The sequence below is a fragment of the Xiphias gladius genome, chromosome 7, assembly GCF_016859285.1.
Source record: "Xiphias gladius isolate SHS-SW01 ecotype Sanya breed wild chromosome 7, ASM1685928v1, whole genome shotgun sequence".
Taxonomy (NCBI): Eukaryota; Metazoa; Chordata; class Actinopteri; order Istiophoriformes; family Xiphiidae; genus Xiphias; species Xiphias gladius.
The window spans coordinates 2,807,145-2,815,851 of record NC_053406.1 but is presented as its reverse complement, the minus strand read 5'-3'; positions in this window follow the sequence as shown (position 1 = coordinate 2,815,851).

Here is an 8,707-nt window from a genome sequence, read left to right as displayed (position 1 = left end):
CAATAATGTTTGGTGCTATCTGAAGTTTTATCTTTTATTTCACATATTATTATGAAAAAATGGTGTGCATCAGGACTGAACATTATAAGGATACTGGGAACATGGAGAACAACCATTGAGAATTAAATGTAAAGAAGTATGGTGTGTGTGTGTGTGTGTGTGTGTGTGTATGTGTGTCTTTGTATATTGTCCAAACCACCTCAACTGGCGCCTTTTGATGTGAAAGCTGTGATTCTACTCCAAGCTCCCTGTAGATATCTGAGCTCTACATCAACCAGTAAATCAAGAAATAAGTCTTCAGCCTCAGCTCCCTCTTCACAAGGATGGTCCTGTAAAACGCCCACATTATGGGCATCAATCCACCGCTTACATCTTACCCTAACCCTGGGTCGTGACTTACTCCTAACCCGAAAGGCATGAGCAACTGTTTTCGACGAGAGTGCCACAGCCTTAGCGTTGGAGGTGCTTACTGTCATTCTCTCCAAATATCAACTCTCTGTAGAGATTCTGGCCATTAAAATTACAAACAGAATAGGTTTCAAGGTACAAGCTTGGAAGAGCCCAATGCTCACTGAGAGTACACTTAACTTCTTGCGGAGAATTCACACATAGCTCTTGCCTTGTTTATACAAAGACCGAATGGCTGGAAGTTATGACCTCCGACAGTGCCTGCAACAGTGTACCCTGTCATAAGCTTTCTCCACTTCCACAAAACACATGTAGACTCAATGGGCAAACTTCAATTACCCAGCCAGCAATTTGCAAGGTCAAGAGCTGGTCCACTCTTCCATGACCAGGATGGAATCCTCATTGCTCCTCCTGAATCTGAGGTCGAAAAACCTCTGCCATCTCCTTTCCAGTACCCTGGTATAACCTCTCCTGGAGAGGCTAAGCAATTTGAAACCCTGAAAGCTGGAACACACCCTCTGGTTCCCTTTTTGAAAAGGGGAGCCACCACCCCTGCCTGCCAAATGAAGAGGAATTTCAATGTAGGCAGCCCAAGAGTGTCCAGATCCTTCAGCATCTCAGGACAAATCTCATCTACCCCAGGTGCCTTGCCAATGTAGATCTTATTGACTACCTCAGTGAAACCTCATGGAGATATGAATAAGGCTTCCTTTTAGCTTTCCACCTCTTTTATGAAGGGCATTGTCTATTGGTGAGTCAGTTCATTTCAGGAGTTTCCCAGTGTTCCTTCCACCATGTAATAATAACCTCAGTCATGGTCAGAAGTCCCTTCCTCAAAAAAGCCTCAGCCTTGCCTCCCCCTCTGGAGTCATCTGACAGTGTGCCAAAACTTCAGATGCCAACCCAAAGTCTTTCTCCCACACCCATTTTTTTTTTCTTTCACAACCACAGAAGCTACAGTTCTTCTGAAATCACAATACCTGTATGCTGCTTCACCTGTCCCCTGGGCCAATAAAGCCCAAAAGGACTCTTTCTTGCTTGATAGCCTCTTCAACTGCTGGTGTCCACCAGATGGCTCTTTGGTTACACTCACAGAGGACCCTCTGGCCACAACTCTGAGTAGCCATCTCCCCAGTGGAGGCTTTGAACTTGGCCCAGCTGGTTTCCATGTCAACAGCCTCCACTGGGATGGCTGAAAAATCCCTTTTGAGGTGGGAGTTGAAACCTTGCAGAGTGCCACAGCCAAACATTCCCAGTTCATCCACATTACTTGTTTGGGTTTACAAGGTCTGTTTGGCAACACCCCCCACCACTTGATTCTAATCACCACCAGGTGGTGATCAGTTAACAGCTCTGCTATTCTCTTCACCTGAGCAACTCAGATATATCTTGAGATGTTAACACCACTACAAAGTGGACAGTTGACCTTTGACATAAGGTCTTGTCATACTAGGTACACTAATGAACCACCTTACACTTCAACTTTATGTGTATTATGGACAACCCATGCCCAGAAGTCCAATAAAAAAAAAACACCACTCGGGTTCAAATAAGGCAGGGTGTTCCCCCAAACACGTCACTTTGAAGAGCTATGAAATCCCCAGGTGCTGCTCTCTCTTCGACCCATCCAGAGACTCCAAGAAGGCTCTGAACTTGTGTTCAGTGCATAAGCACAGCACTACACACCAGCACAAACAAAAATAGCCGCTTCTTGATGGCATGAAATGTTACCTTTTTTTTAATGTTACTAATAAACTTGTTTTTGCACCAGCTGGCCTTGTTTGAAATTATTTCCTTTATATTATAAGAGTTCCCGGAGTCTTTTCAGGTACACAAGCAGACATGAACTTTCAGAAATTACAGTGCAGCTTTGATATAATGCATTGACATTTCATGTTATTCTTATCAGAAAGAGTCTGGGCTGGTGGGTGAGTGAGTGGGTGACCGCATTTCACTCTTTAAGCCGCAAATCAAAATTAGCAGTTCATTAATTTGTTGTCTTACTTATGTCTACCTTCATCTGAGAAATACTCCTAATTTCTAATAAAAGATAGCATTTGTCAGTACGATAAACAATTTATCATTTTTTTAAAAACAAAATAATTAGGTCTAGAAACTTGTTTACACCCTAAACAAGGGTGAAAGGATTCCTGAGAAGTACATGGCTTTAAGTGTTGTGGTCTCGTTCAAAAAAGCTAGGTGAGATTAGGAATAAATGTTATGTTTCTGTTGAAATGAGAACATTATTTTCCTTTTGTTCTACACGATCCACTGCTCCACCAGCAAGGAACCTTTGAGGGACAAATCCAGAGAGCATTTTGATATCCAGGGTCGCCATATTTATACTGCCCTCCTTTCCACTATATCTGCAATGGAACCATGAAAGTGTGATATTGCACACAGTATGATTGGGTTTCTCCCTCTTTTAAAAAACCTACAACAAGAGAGGATTCTCTATGTAGAATCTCTGACTCTATTGTTGCTGTAAGGTCGATCTAGTTATTGAACAGGGACTTCAGCTTCAGAGTGAGTTTAGGCTTCTGAGATTGGCAGTCATCCTCTGGTTTTACCTCCACACTGAAAGTGGTGACATCAGCAGGAATTGTGATGTTATAATGAAGAGAGTTCTGAAAAAGAGTACAACAGGAAGGTTTTGAATATTCATGAAAACTGAATTTGACCTGAGCCCAAGAGGACCTCAGTGGTGTTATACAGTATATATGTGCACATTAGAGAAAGGTTAAGAACCTATTAATCTCCACTGAGCTATTAATACACATGCACTACCTTTCACCTCCAGGCTGTACTTCCTGTTACATCCTGCGGCAGCTTCTCCTGCTAGAGCAGTTTTTTTTGCTCTTGACTGTCACTGCACTTGAACCTTGTGGACTAACCACTACAGAGGAGCAGAGAACCAGAACTTGAAGAGCCACCACTTTGTCCTAAAACACACATCGAACAGTCAGAATAATTGGACCTCAGCTAAAGCTAATACGTATGCATGTAGACTATGTTTATACTACCAACAAAACAATTTATATTAGCTCATATTTTATTGTTATAATAATCTATAGGTAACGACTGCATGTCATAACATGTTTTGTTTTTTGTACTTCATACAAAATCTACATAATACTACATAATCTTATTTGTGCTGCCTGAGTTGTATGTCATGGAGATCATAAAATCTCCATTGTACTTGACAAAGGTAGATAATTAACTACTCTAGCTGCTGCCTTCACTGTATCATCAAAACATATATTTAAATGAAAACTATAGTTTATTACAACAGGTTTTACTTTCATAGGTATGGCCATCTGTTCCACTGGTAATGATAAAACTGAACTCAACCAAAGTAATTGCTAAAATTGTGGCTATCCCATGGCTCTTGGGTTAAGATGCCTACCATGAACCCTGTCTCCAGTTTGAGTCCAGCCAGGGACCTTTGTTACATTTCTCTCTCCCTCTAATTTCCTGTCATCTCTTCACTGTCTGATTTCAAGGCTTAAAAATGCCCCAAGAAAATCCTTACAAAAGAAAGCAGTTTGCGAGATCTCAGAAGGCGGCAGTAAATGCTCAAAAGATGGGGAATAAAAAAACATTGCGACAGACATATTCATTCAGACATTCACACACATTGTAAACACACTGACAGTTATGCCAGAGCAGCTACCCTTTAATTTGGAAGTAAAATATAATGTGTGCCCACTTTATATCGTTAAATCATGAATAAAAATCTATCAGTGTGAACAACTAGGCCAAGTAGGCTATATCGAGGTCAAGTTCGAAGTCTGTATACTAATAATGGATGGTCTACAACAGGTAGTTTGGGTCATAATTTTACCAAAAAATATGATGTTCCTGTGTCTGAAGATGTCAGCATTTAAATTAGTGAGTACAATATTACTGTATGTATTAAATGTATGTATGTATTAAACATGCTATCCATGTTAAAGCACAGACAACATAATAGCCATACACATTTCAGGTCTTGCCTTTTTTTTTATTGGTCCATGATAGCTAACTGTAGTCTATTTACAACCTCCAGCGGTTATTAAAATGCGCAGCATATAATGTAGAAGATTGTTTTGGGTGTTCTTTACAAATGTAATCTATTATAAACACCTACTGTATAACACAATCTAGTAAAACACTACCACCAAGACCTACATACATTCCAGATGTAGCTGATAGCAGCATGAACCTCATGGTCACCCAGATTTGGAGGAAAATTACCAGATTTTGTTTACAAGCAGAGCTTCAGGATTAACTAGAAAATGCGCACAGTAGAGCACAGATATACACCAAGGCCAGTGTCAAAGAACATACACCAGACTTCAGGGAAAAAAAATCAAATTCCTAGTAAATCATCTGAATCTGCCCCAAAATGTAATGGGTTCTTCCCTGGCCCATGTCCCATCCCTCTACCAAGTTCAGAGCAAATTGGTTCAGTAATTTTTGCATAATCCTGCTGACAAATAAACAAACACACAAACAAACAAACCAACAAACAAACAGACAATCATCAGTGCAATGCTCCACTGATCTGGGCTTCAGGGCAGAGTGGCCAGCGCCCAAAAAAGCACCTAAGGGATTCTCAGACTGTGAGAGACATTGAACTGTTTGCATCAATTCTAAGCATCATGTCTAGTGTAAACCAGACATTGGTTTTACCTCTGGAAGTTTTTTCCATCTCCGTGCCAGATCTCTGGAGTTAAACCAGGGTGACCATCCAGTTCTTGGTCACCTCTCTTACCAAGGCCCTTCTCCCTTGGTTGCTCAGTTTGGCTAGGCAGCCAGCTCTAGGAGGAGTCCCGGTTTTTCCACACTTCTTCCATTGAGTAATTCTGGAGGCCACTATGCTCTTGGGAATCTTCAATGCAGCAGAATTTATTTTTGTGGCCTTCCCCTGTCTCTGTGCTCTGCAGGCAGTTCCTTTGCATACATGGCTTGATTTTTGCTCTGATGTGTACTGTCATCTGTGAGACCTTATATAGACAGGTGTGTGTTTTGTCCAACCAATTTACCACAGGACTCAAACTATGTGTAGAAACGTCTCATAGATGATCAAGAGGGAGGGCACCGGAGCTAAATTTCAAGTCTCATAACAAAGGGTCTGAATGCTTATGTCAATGTGATATTTCAGTTTTTCCTTTTTAATAAATTTACAAAAATTTCTAAAATGTAGTTTTTGCTTTGTCATTATGGCATAGTGAGTATAGGCTGATAACGGGGAAAATGAATTTAAACAATTTCAGCATGAGGATGCAACATAAAATGTGAAAAAAGTGAAGGGGTCTGAATACTTTCTGAATGCACTGTACTATGATAGCATTAGATTATTATTATTGATGCATAAATGTGTTGTGCAGCATTTTACTGTTGTAGTTGGTTGACGTGGAGCTGATTTTTAAATTTTTTATATCGGATTGCAAGTAATTACTTCCATTTTGGATTAGTCTTCTGATTATTTTCAGTTAATTGATTCAATTGATTGTTTACTTGGTAAAATTTCATAAATTAGTGACATTTTTAAAATGCTTGTTTTGTGTAACCAAACTTTGGACTATTGGACTAAGTTATTTAAAATAAATTAAAAGAATAAAATAATTACAGAGAAAAGCAGCAAATCCCCACATTTGAGATGCTTCAACCAAGAAATATTTGGCATTTCTACAGGAGAAATGACTTAAACAATTATCAGAACAGTTGCCACTAATTTTAATCAATTAATCGTCTAATCATATCAGCTCTACCTGTGTATATTAGGTACAGTAAAGCATCATAGTGTAACAAATCTGGTAGGAAGATAGGCTCAGACACACAGAAACTCACTGTAGGCGAGAATGGATGTAAAAATACAAAATCTTTACTGGAGATCAAAAAGGTCATACATAGGAACACAATCCAATCAGGGCAAACAAAAGCAGACAGTGAGCAGGCAAAAGTCAAAAAAAAAAAATGAGAGAGAAAAGCTAATTCAAAAACAAACCAAACCATACTAGGAAAGAATGCTAGAGAGCAATGAAAACAACAGGGAACAAAAACAATCTGACAAAGGGGGAGAAGAAGAGAAGCTGGAGCTGGAGCTGGAAAAAAACAAAAATAGCCCTACATATACAGTTGCTCCAAAAACAACGGAACAGGCCTTCCTCTGGTGTTTTTGAAGAGAAGAAGTGGTCCTTTGTGTTTTTGAATTAGATCAAAATGATAATAATAATAGTAATGATAGCAATAATAATCAACCAGAATGTAATGTAAATAATGGGTGATTTATATATATTATACATATATTTTTACAACAAGCTGAAATTATTTTGACCTGAATAATAAAACAATAATAATCAACCAAAATATAATGTAAACAATAAAATATTTATTTAAAAGCATTACAGTAATTCCTAATATATGACATATATTCTATACAGTTATAGTTATATATTTGATTAACCACAAGCAGACACTTAGCCGGGATTTATTTTGAACTGAAGCAATATATTGGAAAGAGTTAAACAACAAGGGGCTGATTAAGATGTTTTGAAACAGTAAGAGAAACTCCAGGGACCAAAGGTGCACATCTTTCTCCTCCATTGGCTGATGGTGTTGCCTAGGGAGGGGGGAACCTCTTGGTGACGCAGATGTTGTGGAGGACAGTGCACGCTGCTGTTACATTGCACTCTCCTTCAGGGCTCCTTCATCCGCATTTCCCTGTGAAGAGAGTAAAACCTAGAAAATATAGCTACTGAGTAGGGTACTGTCAACCCTAAATTTCCCTATAATTGGTGAGTTTGTTTGTTTGTTTGCTTACTTATTTATTCAGTCTAATTGTCTTAATCTTTGTGTCTTTCATATTTGCAATTATTCATGAGTCGATCATCTATAAGAAAAAAATTGAATGGATTAAAGTCCTAAAATAGGCATATATCTTGGTCAGCTCTGCTTTTTGCTGTGATCTGTCAGTGTCAGCACCATGGATAGCGTCTTTTTCTTTTTCTGTCCTCTGTCTCTGTCCTCTGCCCCCTTAGGCCCATGACGCTATCCATGGTGCTAACACACAGATCATCGCATAAGGTACACATTTTCAAATTTGATAAAATAATAAATTAAATAATAATTAAGAATAAAATGAATAATTAAGAATAAAAACAGCAAAAATGTAACTATTGAAGTTTAAGCATGAGTAATGGAAGAAATGGGCTAATTATAGTTTCTCTGCAAAGGCTTTCATTTTTCTAAGACCAGTTGGTGCAACCAATGCCAGGACTCTTCCTAGAGTTGGTTCTGTAGCCAAAATGAGTAACTAGGCATGAAGGGCCTTGGTCAGGGAGAGACCAAATACTCAGTGATCACTTTAACAGCTTCAGAAGTCCTCTGCAGAGATGAGAGAACCTGCTAGAGGGACTCCTCAGCACTCCTCAATCAGGCCTTTATGGTAGTGTGGCTAGACTTAAGCCACTGTGAGTAAAAGGCATGTGACAGCCTGGTTGGAGTTTGCCAAACAGCATTTAAAGATGTCTCTGGTCTTATAAGAAAAAAACTGAACTCCACACACTATTTCTGGCAAACACCAGTTACTGCTCATCACCTGGCTAATAATATCCCCAAAGTGAAGCATGGTGGTGGCAGCTACATGCTACGGGGGTGGTTCTCAGTGGAAGGGACAGGGGAACCAATCAGAATTGAGGGAAGGATGAATGCAACAATTACAGAGAGATCCTTGAAGAAAAACTGCTACAGAGTGCCATGAGCGAAGCACACAACCAAGACAATTGTGGACTTGTTTCGGGACAAGTCTCTGACCGTCATTGATTAACCCAGCCAAACCCAGACTTTAAGCCCATAGAACATCTGTGGAAAAACCTGAAGATATCAGTTCACAGACGCTACCAGGTCAGCATACAAGTGTGCCATACTCTCCTTTTGTACTCTTCTATTCCAATATATCCCTCATGTACTCTTCTAAGCATGTCCAGTCTCAAAGACCAAGGAATAAAAATTCTCTCTGTTCTTAGTATTATTCCATCTACTACACTCAGCTGTTGTCTGTTGTAGTATATCTTGAGCTTGAATCTTGCGGTCAGCCATAATTGACATGTTGAATCACTGACTGAAGTTCAGTGTTTTTAGTTGTCTCTAATGTAATTTAATTTGGCATACAGTCTCATACTGGCAGGGTGGCAGTGATCATTTTTCACAAGAGCAAGTGCATCTTCATGACTGGAGCTCACACACACAATGAGGGGTAGTTTTGATATTGCATCTATGTGTTTGCCAGGTGTGTAAATGAGGTCAAAGTCAT